The sequence below is a fragment of the Monodelphis domestica genome, chromosome 8 (genome assembly GCF_027887165.1).
Source record: "Monodelphis domestica isolate mMonDom1 chromosome 8, mMonDom1.pri, whole genome shotgun sequence".
Lineage (NCBI taxonomy): Eukaryota > Metazoa > Chordata > Mammalia > Didelphimorphia > Didelphidae > Monodelphis > Monodelphis domestica.
In genome coordinates, this window is record NC_077234.1 from 203957409 (window position 1) to 203977326 (window position 19918).

Below are 19918 nucleotides of genomic sequence, written 5' to 3' on the forward strand. Positions count from 1 at the left end.
AGCAGAAATTCATTTTTAAAAAGACAGACTCACTTTGACCTCGACTGATGGAAACTTCCAGTCCTGTACCAGACATAAATATAAGCTTTAGTATCGTATTTACAAGGCTGTGCCCACTTAATACCAAGAGCTAATCAAATCATGTTAGTACAGGCATACTATATTTCTAACTGGCACACCAAACTATCATAGTTTAGAATGGAGTTAAGAATAGTGATAAAGGAAATTTTAATGTTTGCTGAAGCTGAGAGTCCTTTATTTCTCTCCTCCCCCCTAAGACAAGCCATTCTTGTCAAAGAGATGGATTCTTGCCACTCTCACAAGAGAAAAATTCTTGTGAGACGTGGGGCATTTCATGGGCCACATTGAAACTTCAGGTCAAAAGGAAGCTTAAAAAAAAACCCCAAACAACCAAACAACAAATCTAGTATTTTTAAAGAATCCATCCAACCCCTACCCTGCACAGATCTTCTCTCACTTAAAAGGTAACAAAAACTATTAGGTGTTACTACTTCAATCGAAAATATCTATGTGTGTATGTCTAGATAATGTTTTAATAAAAACTCCATGCACAATTAAATGTGCTCAAAAGCCTGGAGAATAATAGTAGTGAATATAGGAGGCCACAAAACATGAATTCCAGGTGTGGGGTTTCTGGCAGCATAAAAACGCCAAAGAAGAAACAAGGTTAGAGTGGCTTCACTTGAGCGTTGGCGAGGCAAAGAAGTTGCCTTGACCCAGGGTGGTAGCTGACTTGCTTTTGCTTCCAAACCTAGGAGTGTTCTTACTGATGGTGGAGCGAACTCTCTGGGATGGTGAACTGGATGAAGGAGTCCTGATGATCTGCTGCTCGGGAGTAGTCGGGGGCTCTAATGCTCACTTTAACATCAGGTGTCTGTGGTGTAGAAAAGGCATGGGAATTTTCAATGCATGTATTGGGTCAATATTCTTCTGTTCTACCATCATGAAATGGCTCCAATATTCCAGTGGCAGAGAAAGCAGGCGTTCTACCACCTTGGGCTGATGTTTGGTATCCTGTAGCATTGTCATAGGGGCAGGACTGGGCACTGCCTGTGCAACTATGGTAGGACCAAAGACCAAAACCAGATTGGAAACATCCATTTTTGTGCTGGAGCTCTGAGCAATTCTCTGCAAGTGTATCATGAGGAAAGCTAATGTGTCCCTGTTGGCCTGGGGGAGTTCACCAATAGCTCGGTACATGGCCGTTATACTGTTGTCCTCATCTGTGATGTCTGCTGCTTCCATAAAGGTCTTATTTAACCAAAAGGTCAAAAGAGGTTCTTTGAGGTTTTGAAGAAAATCTTTAAGAAGGCCACATATAGCATGGATGTCATCTACTTTGCTAAGAAGGGGCACAGTTTTTGCTCAAAGGAACTTAACTTCTCCTTCAATTCTTTTACTGTCCAGTCACAACCTGAGATTCTATAGAGACCTGCCTCATTTAACCCTCATTGTTCAATCTCATTTACACAATGGACAATAATGGAGGGGATCATTGGTGAAGTCAGGGACACAAAGTCTGCAAGGATTCCCTCTCCAATCCTGACAGGTGTGTCTGCTAGTGTTGGAATGCAAGGAAGAGGGCAACGTTCCTGGCATTCTGTCGACAGTCTTGACATGTTAGGGACAATTTTCTAGACTTTATCCTTTTCCCACAAGGAACACATGATTCTGACTTAATAACTCTCTCAGAAACAAATTCACGTAAACGCATGCCTCCATTATTTTGTGGAGTTTTGAACCGTCAGTCTCCGATCTGGACTCCAGCTGCCTACTAGCCAGCATAGAGTTGCTGTTCCAAGGCTGTCAAGTGCTTGTTTTCCTTCAGCTCCTTGACCAATAGGGCACAGTTTCAATAGTGGATATTGCTTCAATAAGGCCACCATCATTGGGAACAGTGACTGTGGTTTTTGCAACTATGGATTCATTACCCTGGTCTATTGTAGAACCAATGGAACGAGTTTTCTTTATTGGTCCTGGTGGGCCTTCTATAAACTATCCGCTGTTGGAATGCCTCTTTTCTCTCTTCTTCAGCCTAAAGGTCTTCACCAGAAAAAGAATCCCAATCCAGGGATTTATCAGTCTTGTCAAAGCTGATATCTGGTAAAATGGAGCCCGATTCATCAATGGTTGACAGTCTTTTGTTCCCAGCATTGCCCTTAGACCACTGGCCCCTGTTGAGGAAAGCCAGGGCTGATTTTTGTTCCTCGCTTAGTTGAATGCTGCCAGATGCATCACACATGGGCAACTCCCGAATCAGCTGAATCTGTCCTTCCAACTTTTCGCAGTCAGCTTCTGCTTATTAATTGTCTCCATTTGATCTCTACATCTACCTGATTTCATGCATGTTTCAGTTTTATGTCTAGGGCACTATGTTTTGTCTCTGCTTTCATCAAAAGTTCCTTGTAGTTTCCCAATTCATGCTCTGTTCTTTGCCATTTCTTGTGAAACTCTTCAAAGAATGCACTGTCTCTGTCTCTCTGTATCTCTGCACACCAGCACCTCAGCCAACAGCATCAGATCTCCTTTTTTACATTTAAGAGGAAAAGGAGCAATACTGTTTTTCAGTAAGAGACCCTCTGCTGGGCAGGTTGTCAGTTAGAGACCCCTTGCTTAGCTACTTGTCAGAAGGGTGTGGCTGAGGGGAGTGAGTCAGTTGGAGAGAGTTGCAAAGAAGTTTTTGTATCTGGGTCTCCTGGGGAGAGGGTGTGCTGTTAGCACTCTCTCTGGTTGGAGACAGAGATTGGAATTAAGGCCTTAATAGCCTTATTGATTATTAATAACTTGTGTAGATAAGGTAGATAGATAGTAGTTATAGTATTAGATAGTCAGAGTAAGAAAATAGGCAAGGAGATACTGCCCTCTGGGGCAGATAGATTTAGGGTTTTCTAGAGAAATTTAGTTAGGATTAGGATCTGGGGTATAGCTACAAGCTATTGTAAGATTACTTTCACTTTCCTCTTTCCTATCTGTATTTCCTAATAATAAGCTAAGTGTTTTGCATTTAATAAACTGTGCAAACTTTGTTCAAACTCCTACCCCCAAAATTTAACCCTTCACACTGAGGAGAATGTTTGCAACATTGTTAATAAAATCTTAATGACAAATCATGTAAAAATTTTTAATAAATTGATAAATTATCAAAAGATATGAAGATAGTTTTTGGATGAAGAAATCAAAGCTACATGTAATTACATGAAAAATGCTCTAAATCATTATTGATTGGAGAAATAAAAATAAAAATAACTTTGAGAAATCATTTTATATCTATGAGATTGGCTAAAAGAGCAAAATAACAAATATTACAGAGGATGTAAAAAAAATGAGGACAATAATTCACTGTTGGTGTAACTGTGAACTGATCCAATCATTTTGGAGAGCAATCTGGAATTATACTACCTTTTGACTCAGTAATACCCACTATTAGTTTTCTTTCTTAAGTTGATTAAGGAAAAAAAATAAAGTTTATGTTCTAAAATGTTTATAACAGCTCTTTTTTTGGTGGCAAAGAGCTGGAAACTAAAGGGATGAACAAATGGATAGAGTTCCAGGTCAAGATTCAGAAAGACCTGAACTTCCTAAATTTGTGTCCCTGGACGAGTCACTTAACCTCATTTGCCTGGCTCTTACTGCTCTTCTGCCTTAGAGCCAATACTTGGTACTGATTCCAAGAAAAAAGGCCAGGTTTAAAAAAAAACAAACTCTTTTGGTGGTATATGATTATAATGGAATCCTATTGTATCATAAGAAAAGACAAAATGATCACAAAAAAAAAACCATGGAAAGAACTTATATGAAGTGATTCAAAGTGAAATAAGCAGAATCAGGAGAAATTTGTATACAGTAACAACAATAATGTATAATGATCAACTGTGAAGGACCTGACTATCATCAACAAGGCAAGGATCCAGGACAACTCCAAGGGACTTATGATGAAAAGGATATCCACTGCCATAGAAGGAACAGATGGAGTCTGAATGCAGATGGAGACATACCATTCCATGAATTTTTTTCTAGTGTAAGCAATATATAACTTGTTTTACAACATGATGAACAGGGAAACATGTTTAAATGATCATATATGTACAACCTATATTATATTACCTGCCTTCTTGGGAAGGGGGGAAGATGGATGCGGTGGAGAAGTATGAGACAGACTTTGGGGCATAGCTAATGTGAGAATTTGTTTCTCTTTGATAAGCATATTTATTATACTTTATCACATATTTATAACACATTATATGTATTCTTTTATTATGTTACATATTTTATTATTTAATATAAAAATTAAATGATAAAAAATTTCTGCAAATAACTGTGAATGACACTACTGTCACATTCAACACATTCTCAAAGCAGGTTATACAGTTTACAAATGAATAAAAGCAAATTATCACTTGGAAAAATGTACACTTTCACTTGCAATTAAACAAATGCAAATTCAAATGACTTTGAGAGATCAACTTGCCCCAATTAAGCTAACAAATATATATTTAAAAAATAACATACAATACTGATGAAACTATGGAGATAAAAGTCCAATTATTCATTGCCAGTGGCACTATAAATTTAGTATAATTTTTCTGGAGAGTAATCTGATAATATACAACAAAAGCTACTAAGCCATTCTTTGATCTAGTAAGTCAATTGAGGCTACAATTTTTCTGGACTAATACCTCAAATAAATAATTACAAAATCAAATGGAATCAACAGAATTTAGAGAGAGGATTGGCTTCAGAGTCAGGAAGACCTTACTTAGGTCCTATTTCTGACCCACATGGACTGTGAAACTCTGGGCAAATTACTTATTGCTTCTGACTAAGACTATAAACTGAAGTACAAGGGTAGATCTGCAGTGTTAGAGTGCTCTACTAAAAGTCTTCTATATTTATGAAATTAGAAATGTAGCCACCAAAGGAGAAGGGGAGAAAATAGTTTAGAGCTTAAATTAATTAGGTCCCTTTTCTCACTAACATTGCTTAAGTTCTTCATTTGATAAAATAAAGATACTACCTGAGTTGGAAGACCCTCCATAATTTGATCCCAGCTATCCACTTAATGTGTATTCCATCTAAAACAATATCTCACTTTCCCTTCAAAATATTATATTCACTCTTCTTTTTTAAACCTCTACCTTCCGTCTTGTAATCAATACTGTGTATTGGTTCCAAGGTAGAAGAGTGGTAAGGGCTAGGCAATGGGGGTCAAGTGACTTGCCTAGGGTCACACAGCTGGGAAGTGTCTGAGGCCTGATTTGAACCTAGGACCTCCCTTCTCTAGGCCTGACTCTCAACCCACTGAACTACCCAGCTTTCCCCTATATTCACTCTTGAATAGCAATATTTTATTATATTACATGTAATAACAACATTCCACATAAGTTTTTTGATTTTATAAAATTCAAATTGTCTCCCTTTCTTCCTTCCCTCTCCCTTCCCAGAGTTAGTGAGCAATTTGATCTTTGTTATATGTGTTTTATTATTATATGTAATAATAAAACATATTTCCATATCATTCAGTTTTGTAAGAGAATACTCACATAAAACCAAAAGCCCAAAATAAAACACAAATAAAAAAAAATCATTTCCTTTGATCTGCATTCTGACTCTAATAGTTCTTTATCTGGAGGTAGATATCATTCTTTGTCATAAGTTCCTCAGAATTGTCCCAGATCATTGTATTGCTGAGAGTTGCCAAGTTTTCACAGCTAATCATTCCACAGTATCACTGTTACTGTGTACAAGGTTTTTCTGGTTCTGCTTATTTCACTCTAAATCAGTTCATGCAGGTCTTTTTATTTCTTTCTGAAATCATCCGGTACTGTCTCCTTTTCCTGCTTCATACTTCTCTCAATAGAATATGATCTTTGTCTATTCATTCTTTAAAGATCAGTTCATAACTTTAATGACAATCCATTGATCTCTTCCTTTGAACTTTTAAGTAGGTCAGTACCATACGAATGAGTCCTCGTAACAACTGTCAATAATTATTTCGCGTGCTTCATTTGCATCCCATGACTATATACATGGAGTACCCAAAGGGCCCCTTCTTACTGATTGTATTTCAGAGAACAGGGTTATCTCCTGATGACAGATTGACTAAGGCTCAGAAGGATGGGTTCTTATTGGAAGAATCACATCTTTTGCTAGTCTATAGAGGACTGCACTGTTTCAAAGCTCACTTATTTTCCAATGCTTTTCTTTCCTTGGACTTTGAGGTTAGAATAAACAAAGGGGGAAGGATGATCTTTTTTCTCCACAGCCCAGGAAAAGAAGACTTGCAAACTTGGAAACATGTAAAAGGAGCACATGGTCAGAAGTCTGTGCTAGCCTTTGCGGGAGTTCCTGGACTTTCTGCTTTTCTGTTTTCTTTTTTGAACACAAGTCAAAGACTATGATTTCTGAGAATAAATTTTCCATACAAATTTGAGAAGTTTCACGAGTCTGAGAATTCCTAAATTTGAAAATTGGTCATCTTACAGAGAGACAATGTCATCATTCAGCTTGCTTGGAAAAGGAAGATGACAATAGTGACTTACCTTGGAGCTGAGGGACTAAAACCATGCCATAGTGGGACAGAGAGGGGCAAAAAATATATGGGTCTTAAGTTGCTTTTGCTGTAAGGTACCCAGGTGGCACTGATCTAAAGTCAATGGAAGGTATTTGATAGTTCCCTAAATTATCTATCTTCTGGAGGGAGTTGAGTGGACTATATTTCTGTTTCTATATTCATGAACTAATGTAAGGAGTCTTTTGCATGTGATACAGTTATTTATTTGTTTTGGGGTTGGGGAACTAGAATTTGTCTTATACCAGAACTCACATTGTGCACTGAATGCCAGTCAGGAATTGGGAAAACCCATACATAAATCATACCTACATAAGCTTTATTTCATTCATATTTCCACAGTGTATTCTGGCATGAGGGTAATGAGCTAAAAAAAAGATAGTGACCCTTCCGGATCAGGATCCTAGGATCTAATAGAATGTCTGTTAAATAGCGCCAACATTTGTGGAGGAGAAAACAAGACCACAGGAAACAGAAATATTAATAATAGCTCATATTATTTCTTTAAGGCTTACAAAGGGAATTCATCACAACAATGTTTGAGTAGTTTAAATATGTCCCCATTTTATAGTAATCCTAATACTATTATTGATAATAATAATGATAGTAATCAGGAAGCTGATGCTCAGGGAGATTAAGTGGTTTGACCATGCTCATAAAGCTAATAAATGTCAGAGTTAGGATTCAAATTTGGGTCTTCTGACTCTGACTTTAACATTCAGGCCACTCTACTACTTTGCCTCCCCTTGTAAGATTCCTGAGGGCATGGTCCATGTCTCATACTCCTTTCAAATGACATATAGTACCTACCATAGCATAAATCACAGAGGAAGAAGTCAATAAATATTTGCCAGTTATTGAGTTGGAGAAGTTAGTATCATGACTCACCTCATTTAGTTTAGTTTTAGTTTCATTTAGAACAATAAGAGAAATAGTGGATAAAGAATTGGTCTAAAGTAAAAAAAACAACAAAAAACCTGGATTCAAATCCTGCCTTTGATCCATATGAGTTATGTGACTCTTTGTAAATTACTTAATCTCTGTTCTCTGTTGGGGTGTATGGGGTGTTCAGGGAGGGGTAGTATCTCTGGTATGGAGTATTGTCGTGCCCTCCTAGGGCAGCTCTCCAGCCTCTGACCCCCACCTGACACCCAGCTCTCACTTGTGGCTCCCAGTAGCTGCTAGCATGCAGCAGCGGCCACACCCCGGGCAATGGCTTCGACAGGCCGGTTAAACCTTGTGAGGGTAGCCAGTGGGTCGTAGATCCCTGGTGAACCAGGGCTTTGCTCACCCAGCATGTGAAGACTGCTTTGGCTGAACAGACGGAAGAAACCAATTAGAAGGTTCAACGGCTGAGAGGGCGACGCAGCAAAGCACTGTGGAGTGCTTAGGGCATGTTAGAGCACAAAGGACAACACGGCCATCCAATGCAACTGAGGAAGTCTCCAGGTGTAACGACTTTTCGTGCCACTGGACCCAGGCTTCCAATGCCGAGAGAGTGGGACTGTCTCTGTGCAACGACTTTTCCACTTAAATCTCCCTCATGCACAAGTGTCTTTGTGCACACTCATTTATCATAGATGAAAACGCACAAAGACAATCGTCATCCTCGGTTATCGAGAGACTACTACTAATCTCTGTTCTCCAGATAGCTCTCAATCTAAATTGCAGAGCAGGTGTAGGTTGGAATTAGGAAAATTTTTTTTTCATAATGTTTTATTTTTCTGCCATTTATGTAAATACAGTTTTTGGTGTTCATTTTCTAACATTATTGAGTTCCATATTTTCTCCTTCCCTTCCTCCTCTTGACACAGTAAGCAATTTGTTATTAGCCGTCCATGTACTAATATACAAAACATATTTCCATATTCATCATGTGGAAAAAGACACAATTTAATTTTAAAAAATGAAGAAAATAAAGTTAAGGATGATCTGCTTCAATCTGCATTCAGACTCCATCAGTTCTTTCTCTGGAGAAAGATAGCATTTTTCATTATAAGCCTTTGGGATTGTCTTGGATCATTGTAATGTTGAGAATAGCTAAGTCATTCATTGTTGTTCATCATATATTATTGTTGTTTCTGTGTATAATGTTCTTCTGGTTCTGCTCATTTCACTTTGTATCAGTTCATTTATCTTCACTCTTTTTGCAATAGAAAGTAGGCACCTAGGATAAACTACTTAGGAATAAAACAAAAGAAGAATATTCATGTGTAAGAAAAATAAAATAAATCTCCCTGCTATGTTGACTGATGTTACCAAATACTTTTATAGAACAAGAAAAAAAATGGTGTAATTCTTTGTTCTGCAATACCTTTCTCCTATGGAGCATAAAGCTAAAACTTTACGGTTCATTTTGCATTATACAGGTGGAAAATATTATGGACATTTATAGATGGAAAAATTGGGCCAAATGAAGGATATGATTACCCAGGTCAAACAGTTACATAAGCAGCTGATACTGAAACCTGTTTTCCTGTCCTTTAATAGAGTGAACAGGGTTGTACTGTATCCACAAAGGGAGCTGGGCAAATTTCCATACCAGACTACAGGACAGAATGTCTAAAGGTGGAGCTGATTTCTTTACTCTTTCCTGGAAAATAAAAATTAAGGAAGTACAAGTTGTCTTACAGCCCACCAGTATATGCAATTTGTAATTGGGGTCATTGTGTTTGGGACCATTCTGTCTTTCTCTGTTAGTGAACTTTACACAAAGTTCCAGGTAAACAATAGTCAACTCACACCTTGACCTCAACTCACCAAGCAATTTTACTCAGACTGGGTACAGGGTGGCAAAGAGATCATTTGCAGAGACAGTCTGCTTGGAGATTGACCGAATAAGAATTTAAGATGGTCTCATTGATTCTAGTCATCTTGTTTTTGTTTTTTATCTTATTTATTTATTCTTTAAAAATTATTAAATTTTTTTGTTTGTGTTGTTCAAAGTTCTCTCCCTCTCTCAGGCCCCTTTTCTACCCATTAAGAAGGCAAGCAATGTATATCAACTATACATGTGAAGTAATTTTTATTTATAATATTTTCCCATGGTTACATGATTCATGTTCTTTCCCTCTCCTCCTCCCACCCCACTCCTGTAGCCAAGGAGCAATTCCACTGGGTTTTATTTGTGTCATTGATCAAGACCTATTTCCATATTATTAATATTTGCATTAGGATGATCACTTAGAGTCTGCATCCCCAAACATAACCCCATTGTGAAATCATGCAAAACATTTCCATATTAGTCATGTTGTTTTTTTTTAAAGCAAGAAAAAGAAAAACTTTTTTTGGATCTATTGATACTATCGTATGATTCCACCCCCCCTGCTTTTTTATTGGTTTAATCAATTATGTTAATAGTTTTCCTTATATTAAACCATTCCTGCATACCTGGTATATGTCCTGTTTGGTCATAATGTATATGTGTGATATATTTTGTGGTCTCCTGGTTAATATTTTATTTATAATTTCTGCAACTATATTCATTAATAAAGTTAACCTATAATTTTCTTTTACTGTTTTTAGTCTTCCTGGTTTAGGTACCAGCACCCATTTGTTTCTTAAAAGGAATTTGGCAGGACTTCTTTTTTACTAATTGTTCTAAATAATTTACTTAATATTGGAATTAGATGATCTTTAAATATTTGTAAAATTCACTTGTATATCCACATCCAGAGAAAAGAACATTGGAAACAGAAATGCAGAAGAAAAACATATAATTGATCATGTAGTTTGATAGGAATATGATTAGGATTTTGATGTTAAAAGACCACTCTACTGCAAATATGAATAACATGGGAGATAGTTTTTGAACAATGATATATGTATTACCCAGTGGAACTGCTTGTCAGCTTTGGGAGAGAAGAGGAAAGACTTGGGGAGGGGTGAAATCATGAGTCAAGTAACCATGGAAAATATTCTAAATGAAAAAAAAAAATTTTAAACCACATTTGTAAATTCACCTGGTTGGTCCTAATGCCTTTTTCGTAGGAAATTCTTTTATAGTCTCCTAAATTTCTTTTTCTAACATGGATTTATTTAAATATTCTATTTCCTTCTCTTTTAGTCTAGACAATTTTTGTTTTTATAAGTACTCATCCATTTCACTTAAATTATTAAATTTATTAGCATATAATTGGGCAAAATAATTACTAATAATTGCTTTGATATCCTCTTCATTAATTAAATTTTTGATGTCAATGATTTTACTTTCTTTTGAGTTTAAAAATATCATATTAGTAAGTGGTTTTTCTGTTTCATTGCATTTTTCATAAAATTATTAAATAAAAACTAAGAAATGCTTTTATAAAAAATACAATAGAAAAAATCATTTGTTAATATGATTTAATTCTGTTGGGATCTCCTATAGGTGGTAATCAATAAATGTTCAAGTTCTACTTTATTTTGTAGTTCCAAAAGTTCAGGGAAATTTTCTTTTAAAATTTCTTGAAAGATAGTCTTTAAATGCCTTTTTTTTTTGGTCATAACTTCCAGGTAGTTCAAAAATTCTTATATTGTCTCTTATCAATCTGTTTTCCAGGTCAATTGCTTTTGTAATAAGATATTTTTTCTCTTCATTTTTCATTTAGTTTTATTCTTTTTCCCAATTAGTTGATCTTTCTTTAACAATTAATAAATAAGCAATTCCATTTTTAGGCAAATGTTGCTGTGTCATTTTCTATCATATTTTTATGCTTTTTTCTCTCGATTTTGGGGGGTGGGGTGTAATGCAGAGAACTGATTAGATATCATTCACATAGAAAACAGTCAATGGGAAAGTTCCACTTATCAATGTAGATTGGCAACTGTTCTTTAACTTACAGACTTAGAGAGTTTTCCAAGACATTGAGACTTTAAATTACTTACATAGTGTAGTAGATACCACTATTAGGAGAATTATGGTAATAGGAAATGCTAAAACTGTAACACCAGGAAGCTAACTAGGGGAGAGGCTGAATCTTGCGTTAGTCCCTCTACCCTACTTCCTGTTCCCCTTCGACTGTCTTGAATGGTCTTCTCAGAAATGGTAAATTTGAAGGTTTCCTCTAATAACTAACTCACAAAAAAATCTTTCAACTAAGAGGTCCTTTTATTCTTTTAAATAGAGGAGGTAGGGAGATGGTAAAGGTGAGAGGAAAATGGGTCTCCCTATATTTTCCAAGTTATCCTTGTTGATTGAAGAGTTCAAGATGTATTCAAATCTAGGAAATAATGTTATCTTTCCCTAAGGGGAGATGTTGACAACAAAGACTGATGGGTTTCTTCTGAGCTAAACCCGAAAATCTTCTCAGCACTCAGTCATGTAGATAATCATTGACCAAAGAGAAAGATTTTCTTCCACCTTCTCTTTCCAACAGTCAGAGAAGGAAGTGAAGTTCAGGCAGCTGGGCTTCCCCTAACTGATCCCTTCAAGATTCCATTGGAACTCTGTCTTCATCTCAGTTGATTGGCATTTTACCAAGTTCCAAGTCTCGCTTTTCTGCAAATCCATTTTGTCACTTCTCAAAATCCTCATTGACAATAGGGATAGAGCCAATATATGCTGTGTAAGCAATAGGACTTGAACCTAAGTTTTCCTAGCTATAAGGTGTGACAAGGAAATCACTTTAAAAGACTGATATATATTAATTTAAGGTCGCCAAGGAATTCAGCTATGTAATTCCTAAATGAAAATTCAAGTCAGCGGTCAACCTTTTATGGAGTTTTTAATTACAAACAGGAGGAAGAAAGGTGTGTGTGTGTGTGTGTGTGTGAGAGAGAGAGAGAGAGAGAGAGAGAAGAGAGAGAGAGAGAGAGAGAGAGAGAGAGAGAGAGAGAAAGGGGAGAGAGAGAGAAAGGGGAGAGAGAGAGAAAGGGGAGAGAGAGAGAAAGGGGAGAGAAGGGAATAGGGCTTAAATACCCCCTCTGTTTAGGCTGGGCCAAAAGGCCCAAGCCCTTAGATAGCTGAGGCAAAGAAAAGAGATCAGTCCCTATCACTCACGTGACCAAAATGGAGAAACAGCCTCAGGGGCCTCCACCTCCAGCCTCCTTCAGAGCAAAACTTCTCAGAGCACAACCTCTCAGAGCAAAACCTCTCCAACTCCCCCCAGTCCTCAGACCCCGCTATCTTTAAGGAAACCATCTAAGTTCCCTCCCCTCAGTTCTCACATCTACCAATCACTGTCCATGTCTTCCCTGTGCCAATGGTGGCTCTAGCTTAACCCAGGACTGCCTAGAGGTCTGCCCCTTTGCACATGTCTGTTGAAGGTCATATTCTCAAATAATTAAATCTTGATCCTTGCTGCAGCCCTTCCTAAATCCTTTTACTCTGAGTAGGGTGGAGATTGTAGTTTCAAGACCTGGTTCTGTCATTCCAAGTATCTCTATTGTATCAATTCTAAAATCAATCATGACTCAAAGAACTTCCTGTTCTATGCTTAAGCATAGGTCAAAGCCCTTTCCATTGTCCAGCAAAAGGTTCCTGTCCTAAAGCAGTCCCAAGTAGGGAGGAGAAGGATCCTCCCATGCCAAGGGGGTTCACATTCCAGTAGAGTTCTTACTATCAGTAGGAAATTTTTTCCAAGTATGAAACTTTCCAATGGTGAAATTTCCAACATTCACAAGTCTAAAAAATTTCAAGGTTTACAAAGGTCAGATCTTAAAATTTTTTTTCAATTAAAAAAATCTATTTTTCTCCCTCCCACCTCCACCTCCCACTTTAAAAAAATAAAAAGAAGCAGCTAGGTGACTCAATGGAAAGGTAGCCAAGACTAGAGATGAGAAGTTCTGGGTTCAAATCTGGTTTCAGACATTTCCTGGCTATGTGACTCTGGGCAAATAATTTAATCCCAGTTGCCTAATTCTTGGAACCAATAATTAGCATCTATTCTGAGAGAGAAGGTAAGAGCTTTTTAAAATAAAAAAAATAAAAGAACAAAAATTTTGTAACAAATATGTACTGTCAAGCAAAATAAATTTCTGCATTGCCCATGTCCCAAAATATATCTCATTCTCCAACTGACAGCGTCAACTACCTATGATGAGGAGAGTAGTATGCTTAATTATCAGTTCTCTGAAATCATGAATAGTCATTGAGATTATAGTTCTTAAGTGTTTCAAAGTTGTTGGACCTTTCAGTATTGTTGTCATGGTATAAATTATTCCCCTGCTTCTAGTTCTCTCTTCACTCTAAATCAGTTCATACAGTTTTTCTAAGTTTCTCTGAAACCACTACCGTTATAATTTCTAATAGGAAAAATAATATTCCATTACATTCAAGTAGATGATTTGTTTAGTCATTCTCCAAATGATAGGCATATCTTGAAGTCAGCCCTTTATCTGCTGTACTATATATCCTTTCTTCCTCTACAATATGGCTCTTAAATTTTTCTTTTGAAATAAGTTAGTTTCAGATAGGATGTTACTTATTCATATTGTTGGATAAAGTAGGCTTTTTCAACAAGATACTACATTCTGTAAGAGCATAGCTAACAATATGTCAGGGTAAAGACAGAGAGAGGTATTTTCCCCATTTCTCTCTAATCAGGATAAGTTTGTGACATGGAGAGTCAGCCAAAATTAATGGAAACTATCAATAATTTTTGCAAAGTAGCAGGTTATCAAATAAAACCACATAAGTCGTCAGCATTTCTATATATTACAACAGTGTTCTGCAAGAAGAGATAATAAAAGATAATCCATTTAAATTAGCCATCAACAGAATAAAACACCTAGGGACATATCTTCCAAAACAAATCCAGAAACTATATTAATAACATATAAAGCACTTTTAATTTTTAAAAGTCAGATTTTAATAACCTGAAAAACAGTAATTATTTATGGATAGAGCCAATTAAATGATAATTATATCTAACTAATCTAATTATTCAATGTCATCCTAATTAAATTAACAAAGAATTATTGTATTGAATTAGAAAAAAATAATAACAAAATTCATTCGGAAAACCAAAGGTCAAGAATATCAAAGGACATAATGATAAAAATGTTAAATAAGGAGGTCTAGTGGTAACAGATTTTGAACTATATTATAAAGCAGCAATTATCTAAACTATTTGGTACTGTCCAAGAAATAGAAAAGTAGATCAGTGGAAGAGAACAGTTGTAAAAGATTATAGTAAACTTGTGTTTGACTAAGACAAAGATCTACATTTTTAGAATAAGAATTCACTTTTTGGTAAAAATTTTGGAAAAACTAGAAATCAGTTTGGTAGAAATTTGATATAGACCATTATCTTACACCACTAACAAGATAAGATCAAAATAGGTACATAACCAAGGAATAAAGGGAGAGATTATAAGCAGATTAGAACAGGGAACATATTGCCTATCATATTTATGAGTAGAGAAAAATTATAACCAAACAAGAGTATTGTGAATTGTAAAGTGGGCCATTTTGAATATATTAAACTAAAAAGTTTTTGTATAAATAAAAGTAATGATTAGGAAAAAAACCCAGTAAGTTGGGAAAAATATAATAGACAGTTTCTTGGGTAGAGGTATCATAGCTAAAATATAAAGAGTACTTTGTCAAATGTATGACAATATAAGCCACTTCCCAATTGATAAATGGTCAAAAGAGAATAAAGAGCTTTTTCATGAAGAAAATCAAAGCTGTATATAATTATATTTTAAAATGCTCTAAATCATTATTGATGAGAGAAATACAAATCAAAACAATTTTTTAGATTTTATCTCACACTTATCAGATTGGTTAAAACAATAAAAGGGCAAAATGCCAAATGTTGGAAGGGATGTAGAAAAATTGGAACACTAATATGTTGTTGGATAGATTCTGAACTGATCCAACTATTCTGAAGAGCAATTTGGAATTATACTCAAGGACTTGTGTTAATACAATTGTGTTTTCCTTTTGATCTAGCAATACCACTATTAGATTTATTTCTTAATGTGACTGAGGAAAAAGGAAAATAAACTATATATTCTAAAATATTATTACAACTCTTTTTGTGGTGGCAACTCAAAGGATGCCCATCAATTGGAGAATTGCTGAACAAAAGTTGTTGTATATGATTATAATGGAATACTATTTTGCCATGAAAAATGACAAACAAGATGATCAAAAAAATAAGCTGGCAAGACTTATGTGAAGTGATGCAAAGTGAAGTGAACAGAATCAGGAGAATGTTGTGAACAGTAACAATGACAATATATGGTTAACTGTGAATTGTAACTATTTTTTTTTAAACCCTTACCTCCGTCTTGGAGTCAATACTGTGTATTGGCTCCAAGGCAGAAGAGTGGTAAGGGCTAGGCAATGGGGGTCAAGTGACTTGCCCAGGGTCACACAACTGGGAAGTGTCTGAGGTCAGATTTGAACCTAGGACCTCCCGTCTCTAGGCCTAGCTCTCACCACACTGAGCTACCCAGCTGCCCCCGAATTGTAACTATTATCAACAAGACAAAATCATGATGAAAAAGATAATCCACTGCTAAAGAAGGAATAGGCAGAGTCCAAATGCAGATGAAACAAACCATTCTTCACTTTATTTCCTTCATGAATTTTTTTCTGGTGTAAGCAATATATGTCTTATTTCACAACATGATGAATAGGGAAATATATTTTATGTAATAACACATATATACACAACCTATATCATATTCCCTGCCTTCTTGGTGTGAGAAGGAGGGGAAGAATTTGTAATCTGGAAAAAATAAAAACTAAAACAAAAATAAGTAGGAATTAGGAGTGAAAAAAGTAAAATATTTTAATTTTGAAAGCTCAAGGGCACTGAAGGAGTCTCAAACACAGACCCTGAAATATTTTAAGGGAACATCTGTTAGATGAATGTTTAAACCTTTGGGAAAAGACAATTTGTTTCTTGGAGATCCTCAGAAAGGCAGACACCATCCTTGTTTTGGAGACCCATTCCCATATCTTAGTATAATGACAGTCAAGAGCCATGTAAAATAAGTGCTCAGAATCCTCTTCAAAAATTCCTTTCCAACTGCTTGACCACAGAGGTTGAGGGGACATGATCGAGGAGAGAAGCTAAATGAGCACCCTAATGCAAATACCACCAACAAGGAAATGGGTTCAGAGCAAGGACACATGTGATACCCAGACGAATTGCCCGTCGGCTAGGGAAGGGGTGGCGGGGGTGGGGTGGGGGGGAGGAAAAGAAAATGATCTGTTTCCAATGAACAATGTATGAAAATGACCAAATAAAATAATGTTTTAAAAACTAAAAAAAAAAATTCCTTTCATGGACTTGACAGTAGCAGTTAGGTCACCTTTTAGCTTTTCTCTAAGAAAAGGAGTTCCATTTCCATTAACTTTTCTTCATAAGACCTATTCTCTAAGATAGATATTGTAGGGCAAGGAAGAGAGATTCTTGTCCATATACTGCTGTGCACCACTAAATCCATCCACTCTGATTCCAGAGTTACCCCCAGCAAGAGAGCCATTGCACGACTGCTTACAAACCATAGAGCTAGTGTAGAAATCCAGACAGGACTTAAAAGACACACCACTGACAAATCCTGACTTGGAGATGTTCATGGATGGATCTTCATTCGTACAGAATGGTACAAAATTCACCAGCGTATCGGTAATCACACAAATGGGCACTCTATGGCATGCATCCCTTCCTAGCCATGTCAGCTCTTGCCATGGCATTCACCATTGGCAGAGACAAATGAATCAACATCTACTATGACTTGTTTTATGCATTTTCAGTTTTAAATAGTATAGGGGATATATGGAAACAGGGGATTTGTAACATCAGCAGGAAAAAAGAATGCATATGGGGAACTTATATCACATCTCTTAGATTCATTTCAGTTACCAAAGAAAGTATCCATAATCCATTGCAAGGGTCACTCCTTTGGAAAATATAAGATATCCTAGGGGAACAATAGAGCGGATGTAACTGCAAAATTTGCAGTCAGGTTTGGTCCCATACATGTGCTGAACTTCTCTCTAGTGGAAAAGCAAGAAAGAACACAAGCTTATAATGAAAGAGAGGTTCAGTCATGGAACAACAATTGGGGGCCAAATTAGAGCATGGGATTTGGATATCAGAAGCAGGGAAAACCATTCTGCCCAAGACATTCTACTACCATCTGTGTTATGTCATACATTCAAAAGGGCATTATGGCACTCTCACTCTGATAAACTCAATCCAGAGGTTTTGGACCACCCCAGGGATATCAACATATTCAATAAGAGTATGACAGACATGTACTCTTTGCAAGCAATACAATCAAGGGAACTTCAAAAGCAAAGTGTTGGGGGGGGGTAGACTTTAGCTTTCACATCCTTTGAATGTTTGTAAATCAATTTCATTAACATGCCCAGTGACAAAGGATACAACTATGCCCCAGTGATTGTAGACAGGCTGACCAGGTGGCCTGAAGTCTTTCCAGCCAAGAAAAACAACACAGCCTTTGTAGTGAAAACCCTTGAAAAAGACATCATCCACAGATTTCATATATCTGACCACATAGATTCAGACCCTTAAAGCCATTTTTCATCTAAAATTTTATAAGAAGTATACCAAAGTTTAGGAATAAAAGGGAATCTACACAGCATTTATCACCCCAGAATTGCTAGCCAAGTTGAAAGACTTAAAAGAGAGGTAAAAACTGCAGTGGGAAAATTATGTGCCCAAATGCATCTAAAGTGCACAGAAGTTCTCACACTTGCATTATTCCATCTAAGAACAATACCTCAAGGAGATTTGCATATATGTCCCTATGAAATGTTGTATGGACAGCCACTTTGGCAAGGAAGGACCACAACACCAGTTTATATATCCATGCTGGGGAGTGAATGTCACCTATACACCTATTTAACAACCATCTAAAACAGGCTAAAGGAATGACATAATCTTGGTTTAATTGTACAAAGGGTACCATTAGACTTCACTTTATAACATCAATCCCAGAGATATGGTATATGTAAAGAACTTTCCCAGAAAAGCAATAACTGAACCAAAATGGAATGGACCACATCAAGTAGCATTTACAACCCCTACTGTGATAAAAATCATAGGAAGAGACCCTTGGTATCATGTGTCAAATGTAAAATCCCAAATTACCATGACTCAGACTGATGCTAACATTAACACACAAATGATTACCAATTCAAAACAGATAAAGAGGACTGATTTTTTAACCTGATAAATAAAACCAATTACTCTCTCTCATGAGAAAACTACCACACATAATCAAAAAGCTTACTTCAATGAAAAATTCTGTACCCACTCTCACCCACACTCACACAATCTCATCTACTCTTACACACCCTCACTCACCCAATTGAACACAAATCTTTCACGCACACACGAGATTCTGGTGCAGGAGAGGAGATAAGAAGAGAATCTTTAATCTAGAGTAGACTTGTGAAGATTGGATTTAGCTATTTCCTGATTGTAACAATGAAGATACTTAGTTTAACAAAATCAGGAATGTCTTGGGAACTCTAAATTACTCCACCCTACTTAGACCATACTTTAGGGGAAGATAAAGTTTTAATCTCCTGATTGAACAACTATAAAGGTTAAATTAATCACAAAAAGGTTAAGTAACTCAGAAAAGGTGAACTTAACAAAGAAGTGTTAAGTAACTCTAAAGATATAATCTAATCAAAGAAGATGAGAACTAAAAAGAATGGGCATTTAGAGGAGGAGACACAAGAGTGAAAGGTCTATATATTGGCTCATTTCCTCACTTTGGTACCTTTTGGGGTGGAGAGTTGGCATCTTAGCGTGGCTACAAGCTATTGTCTGGTTCGGTGGTGAGTTTCTGACTGAGTTTCCCTCCTTGACTTTTCCAACTTTATCCTCTTAGAAGCCTCTAATCTTCAGAGACCTAGAGGCAGGAATTTTAAACTCCCCCTGGCACAGGCCAGGTAGGAGAAATACTATATCCTCTTCACTCCCTCTCCTTAAATCCCTTCCCTCTATATTAATTAAATTACCATAAATTTCCAGACTGACTTGGGTATTTTATTTGGGATTTCCCCTGGCAGCCAATTATCTAGATTTTAAGTCACAACCCTAAAATTATCTTCACAGAAGTCAGGCAAATATGCATGCAGCACAGATGAAAAGGGAAATCAATGAGATCACAAACTGAAGAGTAAAAAAAAAACCTTTGAAACCAGCAAAAGAAATGCATGAACTATAATGTACAAAAAAAGAAAAACTTTATTCAAGAACAATCTAGAAGACAGATCTTCATGGGAATGGTCATGTAAGATGGTAGCACCATGAACATATTAGCCTCACATTAGGGACATAAATCCAACACACACACAGCTCCAGGAAAGAAGATTGATCACTTCAGACAACATGTAGAGAAGGACAT

At 36.4% G+C, this 19918-nt stretch overlaps 1 pseudogene; it reads right to left on the minus strand.

The window, feature by feature from the left end:
• Positions 1-699: 699 nt before the first annotated feature.
• LOC100013201 (rac GTPase-activating protein 1-like) lies at positions 700-2429 on the minus strand (annotated as a pseudogene).
• Positions 2430-19918: the final 17489 nt, after the last annotated feature.